This window comes from Macaca mulatta, chromosome 18 (assembly GCF_049350105.2).
Source record: "Macaca mulatta isolate MMU2019108-1 chromosome 18, T2T-MMU8v2.0, whole genome shotgun sequence".
In the NCBI taxonomy this organism is placed as follows: domain Eukaryota; kingdom Metazoa; phylum Chordata; class Mammalia; order Primates; family Cercopithecidae; genus Macaca; species Macaca mulatta.
Window position 1 is genome coordinate 26,661,982 of NC_133423.1, and position 25,322 is coordinate 26,687,303.

Consider the following 25,322-nt stretch of genomic DNA (forward strand, 5'->3'; position numbering starts at 1 on the left):
CCAGACTCTAATGGCGGGTCTCCGGGCTGCAGCTCGCAAGCCCACCAATTTGGCTAAAGTATATTCTGTGTTACAAGGTAAGACAGAAAGCCCCGCTGTGTATTTAGAGAGATTAATGGAAGCCTTCAGACAGTTTACCCATATGGACCCGGAAGCACCGGAAAATCAGGCAGTGGTAGTAATGTCCTTTGTAAACCAGGCAACACCAGATATTAAAAGAAAACATCCTGGGTGCACGGGGCCACAGGCATCAAAAAATACCCCTGGACAACCCAGAGGACTGTAGACTTAGGAACAGGAAAAGTCTCCCATTCCTTCCTAGTCATCCCAGAGAGCCCCTGCCCTCTACTAGGGAGGGACTTGCTGACAAAGATGGGGGCCCAAATCCACTTTGAGCCAGAAGGGCTCAAGATAACTGATTCCCAAAACAGGCCAATATCTATCCTGACTGTCACCTTAGAAGATGAGTACCGACTCCATCAAGAGCAAAAGCCCCCCAATCAGGGAATTGACTCTTGGCTCCAGCGTTTCCCTGAAGCGTGGGCAGAAACTGGGGGCTTGGGACTAGCTAAACATCGACCTGCCATATTTGTGGAAGTTAAGCCAGGGACGGACCCGGTTCGGGTTCGGCAATATCCTATGCCCCTGGAGGCAAGAGAAGGAATTACGCCCCATATCCGCCGACTCCTAGACCAGGGAGTCCTACGGTCTTGCCACTCATCCTGGAATACTCCACTGTTACCTGTTCGTAAACCCAACAGTACGGACTACAGGCCAGTACAGGATTTAAGAGAAGCTAATAAAAGGGTCATGGACATACATCCCACTGTGCCCAATCCATACACCCTTCTGAGTGCCTTACATCCCAAAAAACAGTGGTATACCGTTCTTGATCTAAAAGACGCTTTCTTCAGCCTTCCTCTGGCTCCCAAAAGTCAAGAACTCTTTGCATTTCAATGGACGGATCCTGAGAGGGGCATCAACGGTCAGCTAACATGGACCAGACTGCCACAAGGGTTCAAGAACTCGCCAACCCTGTTCGATGAAGCCCTTCATGAAGATCTGGGTGAGTACCGGCGGCAACACCCTGAAATAACTCTTTTGCAATATGTTGATGATCTCTTAATAGCGGCCAGGTCCCCGGAAACCTGTGTTCGAGGGACTGAGGACCTCCTGAAGACTCTGGGGGAGCTAGGCTACCGAGCCTCAGCAACAAAGGCTCAGATCTGCAAGTCGGAGGTAACTTATCTGGGGTACCTATTAAAAGGGGGGCAACGCTGGCTAACCAAAGCCCGAAAGGAAACAGTCCTACGCATCCCTAGATCCCAGTCAACACGGCAAGTGAGAGAATTCCTGGGGTCGGCAGGGTTCTGTAGGTTATAGATACCCGGATTTGCTGAGTTAGCCAAGCCCCTATACCAGGCAACAAAGGAACGGCAGCCCTTCAATTGGACGGAAGAGGCTGAGCTGGCCTTTCAGCAAATCAAAACTGCCTTGTTATCAGCCCCCGCGCTGGGGCTCCCTCATGTCTCCAAGCCCTTCCACTTATACGTGGATGAAAGTAAGGGTGTTGCAAAAGCCATGTTAACACAGTACCTAGGCCCCTGGCAGAGGCCAATTGCCTATTTGTCAAAAAAATTAGATTCAGTGGCTGCTGGCTGGCCACCCTGCCTCCGGATAATCGCGGCGACTGCCCTAAGGGTCCGAGACGCTGATAAACTTATCATGGGGCAAGAGTTGCGCATTATAACCCCGCATGCCATTGAAGGTGTCCTCCGGCAGCCGCTGGATCGATGGATGATAGCTCACCCACTATCAAGGACTGCTGTTAAACCCCCTCAGAATAACTTTTCTGCCCCCAACCTCTTTAAACCCTGCTTCACTGCTGCCAAATCCAGACTTGGACGCCCTGTCCCATGAGTGCACTGAGATACTGGCTCAGGTGCATGGGGTGCGGGAGGACCTGCAAGATCGTCCGCTCCCCGACACAGAACTCACCTGGTTCACTGATGGCAGCAGCTATGTCCACCAAGGCCAGCGGTATGCAGGAGCGGCTGTAACGTCAGAGACTGAGGTAATCTGGGCGGAACCCTTGCCTCCAGGGACATCGGCCCAAAGAGCCGAACTGATAGCCCTTACACAGGCCCTCACCTTAGGGGCAGAGAAAAAACTAACAGTATACACGGATAGCCGCTATGCTTTCGCTACTGCACACATACATGGGGCCATCTACAGAGAAAGGGGACTATTAACAGCCGAAGGCAAAGAAATAAAAAACAAGCAAGAGATCCTAGCTCTATTAACTGCTTTGTGGAAACCAAAGAAATTGGCTATCGTACATTGCCCTGGGCATCAGAAACCAACTATGCCAATTGCTCGAGGCAACTTCTTAGCCGACCAAACCGCAAGGAGCATAGCAAAAGCTCCCAGTCAGCTCCTCGCGCTCCAGCTCCCCGATCCTGGCCCGCGAAATTTGCCATGTTTTCCCGACTATACCGAACAGGATTGTGAATGGATGAACACGCTTCCCCTAAAACAGGTTAAAAATGGGTGGTGGACTGATATAAATGACCAAACCATCCTACCAGAAAAATTAGGACGGCAGGTGTTGGAACACATCCACCGGACAACCCACCTGGGTGCCCGGTGAATGATGGACTTAATCAGGCACGCCAAGTTTAGAATCAGGCGCATAGCTGAACTGGCCAGCGATGTCACAACAAATTGCAAAGCCTGCCAACTAAACAACGCTTGCCCCCAAACCCAGACCACTGCAGGAATTAGGTGTAGAGGAACTAGGCCTGGTATCTATTAGGAAATAGACTTTACTGAGATAAAGCCTGGAAAATATGGGTATCAGTACTTACTTGTCTTTGTAGATACTTTTTCAGGATGGACAGAAGCGTTCCCAACTAAGAGAGAAACTGCTCAGGTTGTAGCAAAGAAAATTTTGGAAGAAATCCTCCCCAGGTATGGCTTTCCCGTCCAAATAGGGTCAGACAATGGACCAGCCTTCGTTGCTAAGGTAAGTCAGGATTTGGCTTCCATTCTGGGGGCAAATTGGAAATTACATTGTGCTTATAGGCCCCAAAGCTCAGGACAGGTAGAAAGGATGAATCGGACTCTGAAGGAGACCTTAACTAAATTGACCATGGAGACTGGCGCTAATTAGGTAGTACTTCTCCCCTACGCTCTGTTCCGGGCCCGAAATACCCCTTACAGACTAGGCCTCACACCATATGAAATCATGTATGGCAGACCCCCACCCCTGGTCCCCAGTCTAAAAGATGACTTACTCAAACCTGAAACTGAAAATGTCTCTGAGCTCGTGTTCTCCTTACAAGCCTTACAGAAAATTCACCAGGAAATTTGGCCCAGACTACGAGAACTGTACGAGGCAGGACCTCCGCCGACGCCTCATCCGTTCCAGCCGGGAGACTGGGTCCTAGTCAAGCGCCACCGGCAAGAAACTCTTCAACCCAGGTGGAAAGGACCACTGCAAGTACTCCTGACTACTCCCACCGCTCTCAAAGTAGAAGGCATCGCTTCGTGGATCCACTACACACACGTCAAACCAGTGGACCCAACATCCGACCTTCTCGAGCCGTCTGGAGCACCGGTTACATGGACTGTAGACAAAGCTAAGAACAATCCCTTAAAGCTAACCCTGCGCCGTCATCCCCATAGCCGTAACCATGTCTAGCTTACCTATGCTTTTATGCCTTATGCATCTGACTCTCCTCACTGCTGCGCCGTCTAATCCCTATGTCTGGAGGTTCTGGCTCTATGAGAACAAAACTCACCCCGGGGAAACCCCCCAAGCGGGTAAACTGCTAGCTAGCGCAGACTGCCCCCCCTCAGGGTGTAATACTATAGTTTACCTCAATTTCACTAGGTTCCAGATTGCCCAACCAGCAATACCCATGATCTGTTTTGAATATGATCAAACTGAATATAATTGTAAAAATTATTGGTGGCACCAGAGTGCAGGTTGCCCATATAGCTACTGTAAGACGCACTCTGTCCGATACTGGAGAGAACGACAAAGGTGGTATTTTTACAAAACTGAGTCTCCCGTCACTTACACTTGGATAATTAGAGACCCATGGGACTCTCGGTGGACAACCCCACAACATGGAGGAGTATATTACTCATCAACTAGTACCTGGCCCAGTAGCCATTTATATCTGTGGAGAAGTCTAGTCCAGATTCAACCCTTAATCAACACACAAATCCACAGGCAAGAAACCAAGCTATCACAAGACTTGCAGCCCTTCTCCTGGCTAACTCTATTATGGGAAGGGCTAGCATTCGCCAACCTCACTGGTTTAGGCGACCTGTCCTCTTGCTTTATGTGTGCAACCCTAGGAAGACCACCATTAACGGCTGTTCCTCTATCCTCCCCTCCCACAAACTATACAGGTTTTAACTCATTGATAGTCACGATACCCGATGTAGCCCTGTACCGTGACCCATACCAAGAGAAATACCCCTATTGTTATTCGGCATTTAGCAACAGCCTCTGTAACCAATCGGTTATATACCCTAATAGTCCCATATATGCTCCCCCTGGTGTGTTCTTCTGGTGTAATATGACTCTGTTAAAAACTCTGTCCAAAAGCATCTCGGACGGACAGTTGTGTATCCCTGTTACCCTAGTTCCCCGACTGACACTGCTAACCCCGGCAGAGTTCATAGGCTGGGCAGGGACCGCCCCAACTAAAACTGCGCGACATAGATGAGCAGTTTTTCAACCACTAATTGCCGGAATATCCTTAACCACCTCTGTCGTCGCAGCGGGGTTAGCAGGAGGGGCCCTACAACACTCCATGATAGAAAACGACAAGCTGTTACAACAATTCTCTGTTGCTATGGAAGACTCCGCCTATTCCCTAGCCTCCCTTCAGAGGCAGCTCACCTCCCTAGCACAGGTCACCCTTCAAAACCGCAGAGCCTTAGACTTACTCACGGCTGAGAAAGGAGGTACCTGTATGTTCCTCAAAGAAGAATGCTGTTTCTATATAAATGAGTCAGGGTTAGTTGAGGAAAGAGTCCAACGCCTACACGAACTAAGCTTAGAAATGAAAAAGCAACAATTCACTACAGCCGCTAACAATTGGTGGAGCTCTTCAATGTTTTCCCTTCTGGCACACCTTTTAGGCCCCCTAATGTCTTTACTACTTCTATTCACTATAGGCCCCTGTGTGGTAAATAAAATTTTACAATTTGTCAGAGAAAGGTTTGATACCATCCAACTAATGGTCCTCCGTAACCATCACCAGCCTCTCCTGCACCCAGAAAGTGAGGCTATATTATAAGACTCTGGAAATCCAAGATTGGACATCCAGTTACTTATGAGAAGGGAGAAATGAAAGGACACAAAGATAGATGTGTACCCCCCCCCCACCCGCTACACCCTTGTTCTGCTCTCTAATCTTTGCACATACCAGAGATTTCGTAAGTTCTGTGAGTACCTGGTTTTCTGCACGTACCAGAGATTTTGTTTTGCACATACCAGAGATTTTGTAAGTTCTGAGGCAAGGTCACAAGACGTGTTTAAGTAAGATAAACTCTTGCTGCCATAAACCTGCTCTCCCGCCTCAAAGTTTGAACCAAAATATCAGAAATGGCAGGAACCAATAATAGTTAGCCAAATCGCCTTGTTCAAACACTAGCCAATCATATATCTGATTTGTATAATAACTCTATGCCCATTTTTCTTAGACTATATAACATTGTTCGGAGCTGAGTGGGGGAGCTCTCCTGCCCGTCTCGTGTCACGAGCGAGGGAGAGTTCCAGGTTCGAACCTGTAATAAAGATCCTTGCTGCTTAGCTTTGACTCTGGACTCTGGTGGTCTTCTTCGGGGAATAAGCGGTCTGGGCATAACAAGTGGAAGTCACACATCACAAAGCAGTTTCTCAGAAAGCTTCCTTGCAGTTTTTCTCTGAGGATACTTTATTTTTCACCATAAACCTCTAGGGGCTTCGATATATCACTTTGCAAATTCCACAAGAACAGGCTTAGAAAACGGCTTCTTGAGGGGAAAGCTGTAACTCTGTGAGACGAATTAACAGAACACTAAGCAGTTTCACAGAAAGCTTCTTTCCACTTTTCATCTGAGGTTATTTCCTTTTTCACCATAGCCCTCCATGGACTTCCAAATATCACTTTGCAAATTCCACAAGAAACGTCTTTGCGAAAGGCTTCTTGAGGGGAAAGCTGTAACTCTGTGAGGTGATTACACAGAACGTAAAGGACTTTCTCACAAAGCTTCTTTCTCTTTCTTAATGGATAATATTACCTTTGGCCCTATAGTCTTCAAAGGGATCCGAAATATCCGTTTTCAGACTCCACAGAAATAAGGCTAGCAAAGAGATCCACGAAATACAGCTGTAACTCGGTGAGTGGAAGTCACACATCACAAAGCGGATTCTCAGAAAGCTTCTTTCCAGCTTTTCTGAGGATATTTGCTTTTTCACCCTAGTCCTCTATGGACTTCCAAATATCACTTTGCAAATTCCACAAGAACAGGCTTAGCGAACGGCTTCTTGAGAGGAAAGCTGTAACTCTGTGAGATGATTTCACAGAACACAAAGGACTCTCTCAGAAATCTTCTTTCTCTTTGTTATGGGACGATATTTCCTTTGGCCCTATAGCCTTCAATGGGATGCGGAATATCCATTCTCAGATTCCACAGAAATAAGGCTAGCAAACAGATCCATGAAATAGAGCTGTAACTCTGTCAGTGGAAGACACCCATCACAAAGCAGTTTCTGAGAAATCTTCTTTCCAGTTTTTCTCTGAGGATATTTCTTTTTCACCATAGCCGTCTACAGGCTTCCAAATATAACTTTGCAAATTCCACAAGAACAGGCTTAGCGAACGGTTTCTTGAGGGGAAAGCTGTAACTCTGTGAGATGAATTAACAGAACACTAAGCATTTTTTCAGAAAGCTTCTTTCCAGTTTTCATCTGACGATATTTCCTTTTCACCATAGTACTCCGTAGGCTTCCAAATATCACTTTGCAAATTCCACAAGAACAGTCTTAGCGAAAGGCTTCTTTAGGAGAAAGCTGTAAATCTGTGAGATGATTTCACAGAACACAAAGGACTTTCTCAGAAAGCTTCTTTCTCTTTGTAATGGGAAGATACTTACTTTGGTCCTATAGGCTTCAAAGGAATCCGAAATATCCATTCTCAGATTCCACAGAAATAAGGCTAGCAAAGAGATCCGCGAAATACAGCTGTAACTCTGTGAGATGATTTCACAGAACACAAAGCAATTTCTGAGAAGGTTTCTTTCTCATTGTTATCGGAAGATATTTCCTTTGGCCCCGTAGTCTTCAAAGGGATCCGAAATATCCGTTCTCAGATTCCACACAAATAAGGCTAAGAAAGAGATCCACGAAATACAGATGTAACTCTGTGAGTGGAAGTCACACATCACAAAGCAGTTTCTCAGAAAGCTTCTTTCCAGTTTTTCTCTGAGGATATTTTCTTTTTCACCATAGCCCTCTAAGGGCTTCCAAATATCACTTTGCAAGTTCCACAAGAACAGACTTAGCGAACGGCTTCTTCCGGGAAAGCTGTAACTCTGTGACATGAATTAACAGAACACTAAGCAGTTTCTCAGAAAGCTTCTTTCCAGATTCATCTGAGGATATTTCCTTTTTCACCATAGCCCTCCATGGGCTTCCAAATATCACTTTGTAAATTCCACAAGAATAGTCTCAGCGAAAGTTTTCTTTAGGAGTAAGCTGTAACTCTGTGAGATGATTTCACAGAACACAAAAGACTTTCTCAGAAAGCTTCTTCCTCTTTGTAATTCTAGGATAATTCCTTTGGCCCTATAGTCTTCAAAGGGATCCGAAATATCCGTTCTCACATTCCACAGAAATAAGGCTAGCAAATAGATCCAAGATATATAGCTGTAAATCTGTGAGTGGAAGTCACACATCACAAAGCAGTTTCTCAGAAAGCTTCTTTCCAGTTTTTCTCTGAGCATATTTTCTTTTTCACCATAGCCCTCTATGGGCTTCCAAATGTCACCTTGCAAATTCCACAAGAACACGCTTATCAAACGGCTTCTTGATTGATAGGCTGTAACTCTGTGACATGAAATAACCGAACACTAAGCAGTTTTTCAGACAACTTCTTTCCAGTTTTCATCTGTGGATATTTCCTTTTTGACCGTAGCCCTCCATGTGCTTCCAAATATCACTTTGCAAATTCCACAACAATAGTCTTAGCGAAAGGCTCCTTGAAGGGAAAGCTGTAACTCTGTGACATGATTTCACAAAACACAAAGAAGTTTCTCAGAAAAATTCTTTCTCTTTGTTATGGGAGATTATTTCATTTGGTCCTATAGCCTTCAAAGGGATCGGAAATATCTGTTCTCAGATTCCACAGAAAAAAGGCTAGCAAAGAGATGCAAGAAATACAGCTGTAAATCTGTGTGTGGAAGTCAAACGTCACAAAGCAGTTTCTCAGGAAGCTTCTTTCCACTTTTTCTCTGAGGATATTTTCTTTTTCACCATAGCCCTCTATGGGCTTCCAAATATCACTTGGCAAATTCCACAAGAACAGGCTTAGCGAACGGCTTCTTGAGGGGAAAGCTGTAACTCTCTGACATGAATTAGCAGAACACTAAGCAGGTTTTCAGAAAACTTCTTTCCAGTTTTCATCTGAGGATATTTCCTTTTTCACCATACCCTTCAGGGGCTTCGAAATATCACTTTGCAAACTCCACAAGAATAGTCTTAGCGGAAGGCTTCTTTAGGAGAAAGCTGTAACTCTGCGAGATGATTTCACAGAACACAAATGACTTTCTCTGAAAGCTTCTTTCTCTTTGTTATGGGAGGATATTTCCTTTGACACTATAGTCTTCCAAGGGATCAGAAATATCCGTTCTGAAATTCCACAATAATAAGGCTAGGAAACAAATCCACAAAATGCAGATGTAACTCTGTGAGTGGAAGTCACACATCACAAAGCAGTTTCTCAGAAAGCTTCTTTCCAGTTTTTCTCTGAGGATATTTTCTTTTTCACCATAGCCCTCTATGGGCTTCCAAATATCACTTTGCAAATTCCACAAGAACAGGCTTAGTGAAAGGCTTCTTGAGGGCAAAGCTGTAACTCTGTGAGATGATTTCACAGAACACAAAGAAGTTTCTCAGAAAGCTTCTTTCTCTTTGTTATCGGAGGATATTTCCTTTGGCCCTATAGTCTTGTAAGGGATCCGAAATATCTGTTCTCAGATTCCACAGAAATAAGGCTAGCAAAGAGATCCACGAAATACAGATGAAACTCTGTGAGATGAATTAACAGAACACTAAGCAGTTTCTCAGAAAGCTTCTTTCCAGATTTCATCTGAGATTATTTTCTTTTTCAGCATAGCCCTCTATGGGCTTCCAAATATCACTTTGCCAATTCCACTACAACAGGCTTAGCGAATGACTTCTTGATGGGAACGCTGTAACTCTGTGAGATGAATTAACAGAACACTAAGCAGTTTCTCAGAAACCTTCTTTCCAGATTTCATCTGAGCATATTTCGTTTTTCACCGTAGCCCTTTATGGGCATTGAAAAAAAAATTTGAAAATTCCACAAGAACAGGCTTAGCGAAAGGCTTCTTGAGGGGAAAGCTGTAACTCTGTGAGATGAATTAAAAGAACACTAAGCAGTTTCTGAGAAAGTTTCTTTCTCGTTGTTTTCGGAGGATATTTCCTTTGGACCTATAGTCTTCCAAAGGATCCGAAATATCCGTTCTCAGGTTCCACAGAAATAAGACTAGCAAACAGATCCACGAAATACAGATGTAATTCTGTGAGTGGAAGTCACACATCACAAAGCAGTTTCTCAGAAAACTTCTTTCCAGTTTTTCTCTGAGGATATTTTCTTTTTCATCGTAGCCTTCTATGGGCTTCCAAATATCACTTTGCAAATTCCACAAGAACAGGCTTAGCGAAAGGCTTCTTGAGGGGAAAGCTGTAACACTGTGAGATGATTTTACACAACACAGAGCAATTTCTGAGAAAGTTTCTTTCTCTTTGTTATCGGAGGATATTTCCTTTGATCCCATAATCTTCAAAGGGATCCGAAAAATCCGTTCTCAGATTTCACAGAAATAAGGCTAGCTAACAGTTCCACGAAATACAGATATAAATCTTTGAGTGGAAGTCACACATCACAAAACAGTTTCTCAGAAAGCTTCTTTCCAGTGTTTCTCTGAGCATATTTTATTTTTCACCATAGCCCTCTATGGGCTTCACAATATGACTTTGCAAATTCCACAAAAACAGGCTTAGCGAACGGCATCTTGAGGGGAAAGCTGTAACTCTGTGAGATGAATTAACAGAACACTAAGCAGTTTCTCAAAAAGCTCCTTTCCAGATTTCATCTGAGGATATTTCCTTTTTCACCGTAGCCCTCTATGGGCATCGAAATATCACTTTGCAAATTCCAGAAGAACAGGCTTAGCGAAAGGCTTCTTGAGGGGAAAGCGGTAACTCTGTGAGATGATTTCACAGAACACAAAGCAATTTCTGAGAAAGTCTCTTTCTCTTTGTTATCGTAGGATATTTCCTTTGGCCCCATGATCTTCAAAGGGATCCGAAATATCCGTTCTCAATCCCACAGAAATAAGGCTCCCAAACAGATCCACAAAATACAGATGTAACTCTGTGAGTGGAAGTCACAAATCACAACTCAGTTTCTCTGAAAACTTCTTTCCAGTTTTTCTGTGAGGATATTTTCTTTTTCAAAATAGCCCTCTATAGGCTTCCAAATATCACTTTGGAAATTCCACAAGAAGAGGCTTAGCGAACGACTTCTTGAGGGAGAAGCTGTAACTCTGTGAGATGAATTAACAGAACACTAAGCAGATTCTCAGAAAGCTTCTTTCCAGATTTCATCTGAGGATATTTCCTTTTTCACCGTAGCCCTCCATGGGCACCAAAATATCACTTTGCAAATTCCAGAAGAACAGGCTTAGCGACAGGTTTCTTGAGGGGGAAGCGGTAACTCTCTGAGATGATTTCTCAGAACACAAAGATGTTCCTCAGAAAGTTTCTTTCTCTTTGTTATCGGAGGATATTTCCTTTGGCCCTATAGTCTTCCAAGGGATCCGAAATATCCGTTCTCAGATTCCACAGTAATAAGGCTAACAAAGAGACCCACGAAATACAGATGTAACTCTGTGAGTGGAAGTCACACATCACAAAGCAGTTTCTCAGAAAGCTTCTTTCCAGTTTTTCTCTGAGGATATTTTCTTTTTCACCATAGCCCTCTAAGGGCTTGCAAATATCACTTTGCAAATTCCAAAAAAACAGGCTTAGCGAACGAATTCTTCATGGGAAAGTTGTAACTCTGTGAGATGAATTAACAAAACACTAAGCAGTTTATAGAAAGCTTCTTTCCAGATTTCATCTGAGGATATTTCCTTTTTCACGGTAGCCCTCTAAGGGCATCGAAATATCACTTTGCAAATTCCACAAGTACAGGCTTAGCGAAAGGCTTCTTGAGGGGAAAGCTGTAACTCTGTGAGATAATTTCACACAACAGAAAGAAGTTTCTCAGAAAGCTTCTTTCTCTCTGTTATCGGAGTTTATTTCCTTTGGCCCTATAGACTTCCAAGGGATCCGAAATATCCATTCTCAGATTCCACAGAAATAAGACTACAAACAGATCCACCAATATTCAGATGTAAATCTGTGAGTGGAAGTCACACACAACAAAGCACTTTCTCAGAAATCTTCTTTCCAGTTTTTCTCTGAGCATATTTTCTCTTTCACCATAGCCCTCTATGGGCTTCCAAATATGACTTTGCAAATTCCACAAAAACAGGCTTAGCGAACGGCTTCTTCAGGGGAAAGCTGTAACTCTGTGAGATGAATTAACAGAACACTAAGCAGTTTCTCAGAAAGCTTCTTTCCAGATTTCATCTGAGGATATTTCCTTTTTCACCGTAGCCCTCTATGGGAATCGAAATATCACTTTGCAAATTCCAGAAGAACAGGCTTAGCGAAAGCCTTCTTGAGGGGAAAGCTGTAACTCTGTGAGATGATTTTACAGAGCACAAAGCTATTTCTGAGAAAGTTTCTTTCTCTTTGTTATTGGAGGATATTTCCTTTGATCCCATAATCTTCAAAGGGATCCGAAATATCCGTTCTTAGTTTTCACAGAAATAAGGCAACCTAACAGTTCCATGAAATACAGATGTCAATCTGTGAGTGGAAGTCACACATCACAAAGCAGTTTTTCAGAAAGCTTCTTTCCAGTTTTTCTCTGAGGATATTTTCTTTTTCACCGTAGCCCTCTAGGGGATTCGAAATATCACTTTGCACATTCCACAAGAAAAAGCTTAGCGAACGGCTTCTTGAGGGGAAAGCTGTAACTCTGTGAGATGAATTAACACAATACTAAGCAGTTTCTCCGAAAGCTTTTTTCCAGATTTCATCTGAGGGTACTTGTTTTTTCAACGTAGCCCTCTATGGACATCGAAATATCGCTTTGCAAATTCCACAAGACCAGTCTTTTTTTTTTTTTTTTGAGCCGGAGTCTCGCTCTGCCGCCCAGGCTGGAGTGCAGTGGCCAGATCTCAGCTCACTGCAAGCTCCGCCTCCCGGGTTCACGCCATTCTCCTGCCTCAGCCTCCCGAGTACTGGGGATTACAGGCGCCCGCCACCTCGCCCGGCTAGTTTTTTGTATTTTTTAGTAGAGACGGGGTTTCACCGTGTCAGCCTGGATGGTCTCGATCTCCTGACCTCGTGATCCGCCCGTCTCGGCCTCCCAAACTGCTGGGATTACAGGCTTGAGCCACCGCGCCCGGCCTCACAAGACCAGTCTTAGCGAAAGGCTTCTTGAGTGGAAAGCTGTAAGTCTGTGAGATGATTTCACAGAACACAAAGAAGTTTCTCAGAAAGCTTCTTTCTCTTTGTTATCGGTGGATATTTCCTGAGGCCCTGTAGACTTCAAAGGGATCTGAAATATCCATTCTCAGATTAGAGAGAAATTATGTAACAAACAGATCCACGAAATACACATGTAACTCTGTGACTGGAAGTCACACATCACATAGCACTTTCTCAGAAAGCTTCTTTCAAGTTTTTCTCTGAGGATATTTTCTTTTTCACCATAGTCCTCTATGGGCTTCCAAATATCACTTTGTAAATTCCGAAAGAACCGGCTTAGCGAACGACTTCTTCATGGGAAAGCTGTAACTCTGTGAGATGAATTTACAGAACACTAAGCAGTTTCTCAGAAAGCTTCTTTCCGGATTTCATCTGAGGATATTTCCTTTTTCACAGTAGCCCTCTATTGGCATCGAAATATCACTTCTCAAATTCCACAAGAACAGGCTTAGAGAAAGGCTTCTTGAGGGCAAAGTTGTAACTCTGTGAGATGACTTCACAGAACACAAAGCAGTTTCTGAGAAGGTTTTTTTCATATTGTTATCGGAGGATATTTCCTTTGGACCCGTAGTCTTCAAAGGGATCCGAAATATCCGTTCTCAGATTCCACAGAAATAAGGCTAGCAAACAGATACAAGAAATACAGATGTAACTCTGTGATTGGAAGTCACACATCACAAAGCTATTTCTCAGAAAGCTTCTTTCCAGTTTTTCTCTGAGGATATTTTCTTTTTCACCATAGACCTCTAGGGGATTCCAAATATCACTTTGCAAATTCCACAGGAATAGGCTTCGCGAGCGGCCTTTTGAGGGGAAAGCTGTAACTCTGTGAGATGAATTAACAGAACACTTAGCAGTTTCTAAGAAAGCTTCTTTCCATTTTGTCTGAACATATTTACTTTTTCACCATAGAACTCTAGGTGCTTCGAAATATCACTTTGCAAATTCCACAGGAACAGGCTTAGCGAACGGCTTCTTGAAGGGAAAGCTGTAACTCTGTAAGATGAATTAACAGAACACTACAGAGTTTCTCAGAAAGCTTCTTTCCAGATTTCATCTGAGGATATTTCCTTTTTCACCGTAGCCCTCTATGGGCATCGAAATATCACTTTGCAAATTCCACAAGAACAGGCATAGCGAAAGGCTTCTTGAGGGGAAAGCTGTAACTCTGTGAGATGATTTCACAGAACACAAAGAAGTTTCTCAGAAAGCTTCTTTCTCTTTGTTATCGGAGGATATTTCCTTTGGCCCTATAGTCTTCAAAGGGATCTGAAATATCCGTTCTCAGATTCCACAGAAATAAGGCTAGGAAAAGATCCAAGAAATACAGATGTAACTCTGTGAGTGGAAGTCAAACATCCCAAAGGTATTTCTCAGAAAGCTTCTTTCCAGTTTTTCTCTTAGGATATTTTCTTTTTCACTGTAGACCTCTATGGGCTTCCAAATATCACTTTGCAAATTCCACAAGAATAGGCTTAGCGAACGGCTTCTTGAGGGAAAAGCTGTAACTCAGTGAGGTGAATTAAAGGAACACTAAGCAGTTTCTCCGAGAGCTACTTTCCAGATTTCATCGGAAGATACTTCCTTTTTCACCGTAGCCCTCTATGGGCATTGAAATATCGCTTTCCAATTTCCACAAGACCAGTCTTAGCGAAAGACTTCTTGAGGGGAAAGCTGAAACTCTGTGAGATGATTTCACAGAACACAAAGAAGTTTCTCAGAAATCTTCCTTCTCTTTTTTATCGGAGGATATTTCCTTTGGCCCTATAGGCTTCAAAGGGATCTGAAATATCCATTCTCAGATTCCAGAGAAATAATGCAAGCAACAGTTCCATGAAATTCAGATGTAACTCTGTCAGTGGAAGTCACTCGTCACAAAGCAGTTTCTCAGAAAGCTTCTTTCCAGTTTTTCTAGGGGATATTTTCTTTTTCACCATAGCCCTCTAAGGGCTTCCATATATCATTTAGCATATTCCACAAGAACAGGCTTAGCGAACAGCTTCTTGAGGGTAAAGCTGTAACTCTGTGAGATGAATTAACAGAACACAAATCAGTTTTTCAGAAAGCTCCCCCCAGTTTTTCTCTGAGCATATTTTCTTTTTCACCGTAGCCATCTATGGACTTCGAAATATCACTTTGCAAATTCCAGAAGAACAGGCTTAGTGAAAGGCTTCTTGAGGGCAAAGCTGAAACTCTGTGAGATGATTTCACAGAACACAAAGAAGTTTCTCAGAAAGTTTCTTTCCCTTTGTTGTCGGAGGATATTTCCTTTGGCCCTATAGTCTTCGAAGGGATCTGAAATATCCGTTCTCAGATAACACAGAAATAAGGCTAGCAAGCAGATGCACGAAATACAGATGTAACTCTGTGAGTGGAAGTCACAGATCACAAAGCTATTTCTCAGAAAGCTTCTTTCCAGTTTTTCTCTGAGGATATTTTCTTTTACACCGTAGACCTCTAGGGGCATCCAACTATCACATTGCATATTCCACAAGAATATGCTTAGCGAGCGGCTTCTTCAGGGGAAAGCTATAACTCTGTGAGATGAATTAACAGAACACTAAGCAGCTTCTCAGAAAGCTTCTTTCCAGATTTCATATGAGGATATTTCCCTATTCACCGTAGCCCTCTAACGGAAGGACATATCACTTTGCAAATTACACAAGAACAGGCTTAGCAAAAGGCTACTTGAGGGGAAAGCTGTAACTCTGTGAGATGAATTAAAAGAACACTAAGCAGTTTCTCAGAAAGATTCTTTCCAGATTTCATCTGAGGATATTTCCTTTTTCACAGTAGCCCTCTAAGGGCATCGAAATATCACTTTGCAAATTCCACGAGAACAGGCTTAGGGAAAGGCTTCTTGAGGGCAAAGCTGTAATTCTGTGAGATGCTTTCACAGAACACAAAGAAGTTTCTCAGAAAGTTTCTTTCTCTTTGTTATCGGAGGATATTTCCTTTGGCCCTATAGCCTTCAAAGGGATCCGAAATAACCGTTCTCAGATTCCACAGGAATAAGTTTAGCAAACAGATCCACGAAATACAGATGTAACACTGTGAGTGGAAGTCACACATCACAAAGCAGTCTCTCAGAAAGCTTCTTTCCAGTTTTACTCTGAGGATATTTTCTTTTTCACCATAGCCCTCTAAGGGCATCCAACTATCACATTGCAAATTCCACAAGAACACTCTTAGCGAACGGCTTCTGCAGGGAAAGCTGTAACTCTGTGAGATGAATTAACAGAATACTAAGCAGTTTCTCAGAAAGCTTCTTTCCCGATTTCATCTGAGGATATTTCCTTTTTTACCATAGCCCTCATGGGCTGCCAAATATCACTTTGCAAATTCCACAAGAACTGTCTTAGCGAAAGGCTTCTTGAGGGGAAATCCGTAACTCTGTGAGAAGATTTCTCAGTACACAAAGAAGTTTCTCAGAAAGCTTCTTTCTCTTTGTTTTTGGAGGATATTTCCTTTGGCCCTATAATCTTCAAAGGGATCCGAAATATCTGTTTTCAGACTCCACAGAAATAGGCCTAGCAAAGAGATCCACGAAATCCAGATGTAACTCTGTGAGTGGAAGTCACACATCACAAAGCAGTTTCTCAGAAAGCTTCTTTCCAGATTTCATCTGAGGATATTTCCTTTTTCACCATAGCCATCTATGGGCTTCCAAATGTCACTTTGCAAATTCCACAAGAACTGTCTTAGCAAAAAGCTTCTTGAGGGGAAAGCTGTAACTCTGTGAGATGATTTCACAGAACACAAAGAAGTTTCTCAGAAAGCTTCTTTCTCGTTGTTATCGGAGAATATTTACTTTGGCCCTGTAGTCTTCAAAGGGATCCGAAATACCTGTTCACAGATTCCACAGAAGAAAGGCTAGCAAAGTGATCCACGAAATACAGATGTACCTCTGTGAGTGGAAGTCACACATCACAAAGCAGTTTCTCAGAAAGCTTCTTTCCAGTTTTTCTCTGAGGATATTTTCTTTTTCACCATAGCCCTCTATGGACTTCCAAATATCAATTTGCGAATTCCACAAGAACAGGCTTAGCGAGCGGACTCTTGAGGGAAAAGCTGTACCACTGTGAGATGAATTAACAGAACACTAAGAATTTTTTCAGCAAGCTTCTTTCCAGATTTCATCTCAGGATATTTCCTTTTTCAACATAGCCCTCTATGGGCTTCCAAATATCACTTTCAAATTCCACAAGAACAGGCTTAGCGAAAGGCATCTTGACGTCAAAGCTGTAACTCTGGGAGATGATTTCACAGAACACAATGAAGTTTCTCCGAAAGCTTGTTTCTCTTTGTTATCGGAGGATATTTCCTTTGGCCTTATAGTCTTCGAAGGGATCCTAAATATCTGTTCTCAGATTCCACAGAAATAAGGCTAGCAAAGAGTACAAGAAATACAGATGTAACTATGTGAGTGGAAGTCACACTTCACAAAGCAAGATCTCGGAAAGCTTCTTTCCACTTTTTCTCTGAGGATATTTTCTTTTTCACCATAGCTCTCTATGGGCTTCCAAATATCACTATGCGAATTCCACAAGAACAGGCGTAGCGAGCGGCCTCTTGAGGGGAAAGCTGTAACTATGTGAGATGAATTAACAGAACTCTAAGCAGTTTCTCAGAAAGCTTCTTTCCAGATTTCATCTCAGGATATTTCCTTTTTCAACATAGCCCTCTACGGGCTTCCAATATCACTTTGCAAATTCCACAAGAACTGTCTTAGCGAAAGGCTTCTTGAGGGGAAAGTTGTAACTCTGTGAGATGATTTCACCGAACACAAAGAAGTTTCTCAGAAAGCTTCTTTCTCTTTGTTATTGGAGGATATTTCCTTTGGCCCTATAGTCTTCAAAGGGATCCAAAATATCTGTTCTCAGATTCCACAGAAATAAGGCTAGCAAAGAGATCAACGAAATACAGATGTATCTCTGTGGGTGGAAGTCACACGTCACAAAGCAGTTTCTCTTAAATCTTCTTTCCAGTTTTTCTTTGAGGATATTTTCTTGTTCACCGTTGCCCTCTATGGGCTTCTAAATATCACTTTTCGAATTCCACAAGAACAGACTTAGCGAGCGGCCTCTTGAGTGGAACGCTGTAACTCTGTGAGATGAATTAACAGAACACTAAGCAGTTTCTCAGAAAGCTTCTTTCCAGATTTCATCTGAGGATATTTCCTTTTTCACCATAGCCCTCTATGGGCTTCCAAATATCACTTTTCAAATTTCACAAGAACTGTCTTAGCGAAAGGCTTCTTGAGGGGAAATCTGTAACTCTGTGAGATGATTTCACAGAACACAAAGAAGTTTCTCAGAAAGCTTCTTTCTCTTTGTTATCGGAGGATATGTCCTTTGGCCCTACAGTCTTCAAAGGAATCCAAAATATCTGTTCTCAGATTCCACAGAAATAAGGCTAGCAAAGAGATCCACGAAATACAGATGTAACTCTGTGGGTGGGAGTCACACATGACAAAGCAGTTTCTCTTAAATCTTCTTTCCAGTTTTTCTGTGAGGATATTTTCTTGTTCACCATAGCCTTCTATGGGCTTCGAAATATCACTTTGCGAATTCCACAAGAACAGGCTTAGCGAGCGGACTCTTGAGGGGAAAGCTGTAACTCTGTGAGATGAATTAACAGAAATCTAAGTAATTTCTCAGAAAGCTTCTTTCCAGTTTTCATCTGAGGATATTTCCTTTGGCCCTATAGTCTTCAAAGGGATCCAAAATATCTGTTCTCAGATTCCACAGAAATAAGGCTAGCAAAGATATCCATGAAATTCAGATGTAACTCTGTCACTGGAAGTCACACATCACAAAGCAGTTTCTCAGAAAGTTTCTATCCAGTTTCTCTCTGAGGATATTTTCTTTTTCAACATAGCCCTCCTTGGGCTTCCAAATATGACTTTGCAAATTCCACAAAACAGGCTTAGCGAAAAGCTTCCTGATGGGAAAGCTGTAACACTGTGAAATGAATTAACAGAGCACTATGCAGTTTTTTCGGAAAGCTTCTTTCCAGATTTCATCTGAGGCTATTTCCTTTTTCACCGTAGCCCGCTATGGGCATCAAAATATCACTTTGCAAATTCCACAACAATAGGCTTAGGGAAAATCTTCTTGAGGGCAAAGCTGTAACTCTCTGAGATGATTTTCAGAACGCAAAGAAGATTCTCAGATAGCTTCTTTCTCTTTGTTATTGGAGGATATTTCCTTTGGCCCTATCGTCTTCAAAGGGATCCAAAATATTCGTTGCAAGATTCCACAGAAATAAGGCTAGCAAAGAGATCCACGAAATAAGGATGTAACTCTGTGAGTGCAAGTCACATATCCCAAAGTAGTTTCTCAGAAATCTTCTTTCCAGTTTTTCTCTGAGTATATTTTCTTTTTCACCATATCCCTCTGTGGGCTTCCAAATATCACTTTGCAAATTCCACAAAAGCAGGCATAGCGAACGGCTTCTTGAGGAGAACGCTGTAACTCTGTGAGATGAATTAACAAAACACTAAGCAGCTTCTCAGAAAGCTTCTTCAGAGATTTCATCTGAGTATATTTCCTTTTTCAACGTAGCCTTCTATGGGCATCGAAATATCACTTTGCAAATTCCACAAGAACAGGCTTAGCGAAAGGCTTCATGAGGGGAAAGCTGTAACTCTGTGAGATGATTTCACAGAACACAAAGAAATTTCTCAGAAAGCTTCTTTCTCTTTGTTATCGGAGGACATTTCCTTTGGCCATGTAGTCTTCAAATGGATCCGAAATATCAGTTCTCAGATTCCACAGAAATAAGGCTTGCAAAGAGATCCACGAAATACAGATGTAACTCTGTGAGTGGAAGTCACACATCACAAAGCAGTTTCTCAGAAAGCTTCTTTGCAGTTTTTCTCTAAAGATATTTCCTTTTTCACCATAGCCCTCTATGGGCTTCCAAATATCACTTTGCAAATTCCACAAGAACTGTCTCAGCGAAAGGCTTCTTGAGGGTAAAGCTGTAACTCTGCGAGAGGATTTCACAGAACACAAAGAAGTTTCTCAGAAAGCTTCTTTCTCTTTGTTATCGGAGGTCATTTCCTTTGGCCATGTAGTCTTCAAATGGATCCGAAATATCAGTTCTCAGATTCCACAGAAATAAGGCTTGCAAAGAGATCCACGAAATACAGATGTAACTCTGTGAGTGGAAGTCACACATCACAAAGCAGTTTCTCAGAAAGCTTCTTTGCAGTTTTTCTCTAAAGATATTTCCTTTTTCACCATAGCCCTCTATGGGCTTACAAATATCACTTTGCAAATTCCACAAGAACTGTCTCAGCGAAAGGCTTCTTGAGGGTAAAGCTGTAACTCTGCGAGAGGATTTCACAGAACACAAAGAAGTTTCTCAGAAAGCTTCTTTCTCTTTGTTATCGGAGGATATTTCCTTTGGCCCTATAGTCTTCAAAGATATCCGAAATATCTGTTCTCAGTTTCAACAGAAATAAGCCTAGCAAGGAGATCCTCGAAATACAGATGTAACTCTGTCAGTGGTAGTCACACCTCACAAAGCAGTTTCTCAGAAATCTTCTTTCCAGTTTTTTTGTGAAGATATTTTCTTTTTCACCACAGCCCTCTATGGGCTTCCAAATATCACTTTGCGAATTCCGCAAGAACAGGCTTAGCGATCGGCCTCTTGAGGGGAAAGCTGTAACTCTGTGAGTCAAATTAACGGAACACTAAGCAGCTTCTCAGAAAGCTTCTTTCCAGATTTCATCTGAGGATATTTCCTTTTTAACCGTAGCCTTCTATGTTCTTCCAAATATCACTTTGCAAATTCCACAAGAACTGTCTTATGGAAAGGATTCTTGAGGGGAAAGCTGTAACTCTGTGAGATGATTTCACAAAACAGAAAGAAGTTTCTCAGAAAGCTTCTTTCTCTTTGTTATCGAAACATATTTCCTTTGGCCCTATAGTCTTCAAAGGGATCTGAAATATCGGTTCTCATATTCCACAGAAAAAAGGTTAGCAAACAGATCCACGAAATACAGATGTAACTCTGTGAGTGGAAGTCACACATCACAAAGCAGTTTCTCAGAAAGCTTCTTTCCAGTTTTTCTCTGAGGATATTCTCTTTTTCACCATAACCCTCTATGCGCTTCCAAATATCACTTTCCAAATTCCACAAGAACAGGCTTAGCTATCGGCTTCTTGAGCGGAAAGCTATAACACTACGAGATGAAATAAGAGAACACTAAGCTGTTTTTCAGAAAGCTTCTTTAAAGATTTCATCTGAGGATATTTCCTTTTTCACCGTTGCCCTCTATGGGCATCGAAATATCACTTTCCAAATTCTACCAGAACAGGGTTAGCGAAAGGCTTCTTGAGGGGAAAGCTGTAACTCTGTGAAATGATTTCACAAAACACAAAGAAGTTTCCCAGAAAGCTTCTTTCTCTTTGTTATCGGAGGGCATTACCTTTGGCCCTATTGTCTTCAAAGGGATCCGAAATATCTGTTCTCAGAATCCACAGAAATAAGGCTAGCAAAGAGATCCACGAAATACAGATGTAACTCTGTGAGTGAAAGACACACATCTCAAAGCAGTTTCTCAGAAACCTTCTTTCCAGTTTTTCTCTGAGGATATTTTCTTTTTCACCATAGCCCTCTATGGGCTTCCAAATATCACTTTGCGAATTCAACAAGAAGAAGCTTAGCGAGCGGCTTCATCAGCACAAAGCTGTAACTCTGTGAGATGAATTAACAGAACACTAAGCAGTTTCTCTGAAAGCTTCGTTCAAGATTTCATCTGAGGATATTTCCTTTTTCACCGTAGCCCTCTATGGGCTTCCAAATATCACTTTGCAAATTCCACAAGAACTGTGTAAACGAAAGGTTTCTTGAGGGGAAAGCTGTAACTGTGTGAGATGATTTCACAGAACACAAAGAAGTTTCTCAGAAATCTTCTTTCTCTTTGTTAACGGAAGATATTTCCTTTGGCCTTATAGTGTTCATAGGTATCCGATATATGTGTTCTAAGATTCCACAGAAATAAGGCTAGCAAAGCGATCCACGAAATACAGATGTAACTCTGTGAGTGGAAGTCACACATCACAAAGCAGTTTCTCAGAAAGCTTCTTTCCAGTTTTTCTCAGAGGATATTTTCTTTTTCACCGTAGACCTCAATGGGCTTCTAAATGTCACTTTGCAAATTCCACAAGAACTGTCTTAGCGAAAGGCTTCTTGAGGGGAAAGCTGTAACTCTATGAGGTGATTTCACAGAACACAAAGAAGTTTTTCAGAAAGCTTCTTTCTCTTTGTTATCAGAGGATATTTCCTTTGGCCCTAATGTCTTCAAAGGGATCCGAAATATCCGTTCTCAGATTCCACAGAAATAAGGCTAGCAAACAGATCCAGGATGTACACATGTAACTCTCTGAGTGGAAGTAACACATCACAAAGGAGTTTCTCACAAAGCTTCTTTCAGTTATTCTCTGAGGATATTTTCTTTTTCACTATAGCCCTCTAAGGGCTTCCTAATATCACTTTGCAAATTCCACAAAAACAGGCTTAGCGAACGGCTTCTTGAGAGAAAAGCTGTAACTCTGTCATAGGAATTAACAGAACACTAAGCAATTTCTCAGAAATCTTCTTTCCAGATTTCATCTGAGGATATTTCCTTTTTCACCATAGCCCTCTATGGGCATCGAAATATCACTTTGCAAATTCCACAAGAACAGGCTTAGCGAAAGGCTTCTTCTGGGGAAAGCTGTAACTCTGTGAGATGATTTAACAGAACACAAAGAAGTTTCTCAGAAAGCTTCTTTCTCTTTGTTATCGGAGGATATACCCTTTGGCGCTATAGACTTCAAAGGAATCCGAATTATCCATTCTCAGATTCCACAGAAATAATGCTAGCAAGGATATCCACGAAATTCAGATGTAACTCTGTCAGTGGAAGTCACACATCACAAATCAGTTTCTCCGAAAGCTTCTTTCCAGTTTTTCTCTGATGATATTTTCTTTTTCACCATAGCCCTCTAAGGGCTTCCAAATATCACTTAGCAAATTCCACAAGAACAGGCTTAGCGAACGGCTTCTTGAGGGGAAAGCTGTAAATCTGTGAGATGAATTAACAGAACACTAAGCAGTTTCTCAGATAGCTTCTTTCCAGATTTCATCTGATGATCTTTCCTTTTTCATGGTAGCACTCTATGGGCATTGAAATATCACTTTGCAAATTCCACAGAAACAGGCTTAGTGAAAGTCTTCTTGAGGGGAAAGCTGTAATTCTGTGCGATGATTTCACAGAACACAAAGAAGTTTCTCAGAAAGCTTCTTTCTCTTTGTTATTGGAGGATATTTCCTTTGGCCATATGGTCTTCAAAGGGATCCGAAATATACGTTCTCAGATTCCACAGAAGTAAGGCTAGCAAACAGAACCACGAAATAGAGATGTAACTCTGTGAGTGCAAGTCACATATCCCAAAGTAGTTTCTCATAAATCTTCTTTCCAGTTTTTCTCCGAGTATATTTTCTTTTTCACCACATCCCTCTGTGGGCTTCCAAATATCACTTTGCAAATTCCATAAAAACAGGAATAGCGAACGGCTTCTTGAGGAGAAAGCTGTAACTCTGTGACATGAATTAACAAAACACTAAGCAGCTTCTCAGAAAGCTTCTTCAGAGATTTCATCTGAGGATATTTCCTTTTTCAACGTAGCCTTCTATGGGCATCGAAATATCACTTTGCAAATTCCACAAGAACAGGCTTAGCGAAAGGCTTCATGAGGGGAAAGCTGTAACTCTGTGAGATGATTTCACAAAACACCAAGAAGTTTCTCAGAAAGCTTCTTTCTCTTTGTTATCGGAGGATATTTCCTTTGGCCCCATAGTCCTCAAAGTGATCCGAAATATCCGTTCTCAGATTCCATAGAAATAAGTCTAGCAATCAGATCCAAGAAATACAGGTGAAATTCTGTGAGTGGAAGTCACACATCACAAAGCAGTTTCTCAGTAAGTTTCTTTCCAGTTTTTCTCCAAGGATACTTTTCTTTTCACCATTGCCCTCCATGGGCTTCCACCTATCACTTTGCAAATTCCAGAAGAACAGGCTTAGCGAACGACCTTCTTGAGGGGAAAGCTGTTACTCTGTGAGATGAATTAACAGAACACTTAGCAGTTTCTCAGATGGTTTCTTTCCAGATTTCATCTGATGATCTTTCCTTTTTCACGGTAGCACTCTATGGGCATTGAAATATCACTTTGCAAATTCCACAGAAACAGGCTTAGCGAAAGTCTTCTTGAGGGGAAAGCTGTAATTCTGTGAGATGATTTCACAGAACACAAAGAAGTTTCTCAGAAACCTTCTTTCTCTTTGTTATTGGAGGATACTTCCTTTGGCCCTATGGTCTTCAAAGGGATCCGAAATATCCGTTCTCAGATTCCACAGAAATAAGGCTAGCAAACAGATCCACGAAATACAGATGTAACTCTTCCAAATATCACTTTGCAAATTCCACAAGAACAGACTTAGCGAACGGCTTCTTGAGGGAAAAGCTGTAGCTCTGTGGGATGAATTAACAGAACAGCAAGAAGTTTCTCTGAAATCTTCTGTCCAGATTCCATCTGAGGATATTTCCTTTTTCACCGTAGACCTCTACGTGCATCGAAATATCACCTTAAAAATTCCACAGGAACAGGCTTAGCGAAAGGCATCTTGAGGGGAAAGCTGTAATTCTGTGAGATGATTTCACAGAACACAAAGTACTTTCTCAGAAAGCTTTTTTCTCTTTGTTATCGGAGGATATTTCCTTGGGCCCTATAGTCTTCGAAGGGATCCGAAATATCTGTTCTCAGATTCCACAGAAATAAGACTAGCAAAGAAATCCACGAAATACAGATGTAACTCTGTGATTGTAAGTCACACATCACAAAGAAGTTTCTCAGAGAGCTTCTTTCCAGTTTTTCTCTGAGGATATTTTCTTTTTCACCAGAGCCCTCTTTTAGCTTCCAAATATCACTTTGCGAATTCCACAAAAACAGGCTTAGCGAGCGGCCTCTTGAGGGGAAAGCTGTAACTCTGTGAGACGAATTATCAGAACACTAAGGAGTTCCTCAGCAAGCTTCTGTTCAGATTTCATCTGAGGATATTTCTTTTTTCACCATACCCCTATATGGGCTTCCAAATATCACTTTGCAAATTCCACAAGAACTGTCTTAGCGAAAGGATTCTTGACGGGAAAGCTGTAACCCTGTGAGATGATTTCACAGAACACAAAGAAGTTTCTCAGAAAACTTCTTTCTCTTTGTTATCGGAGGATAGTTCCTTTGGCCCTATAGTCTTCAAAGGGATCCGAAATATCTGTTCTCAGATTCCACAGAAATAAGACTAGCAAAGAGATCCACGAAAGACAGAGGTAACTCTGTGAGTGGAAGTCACACATCA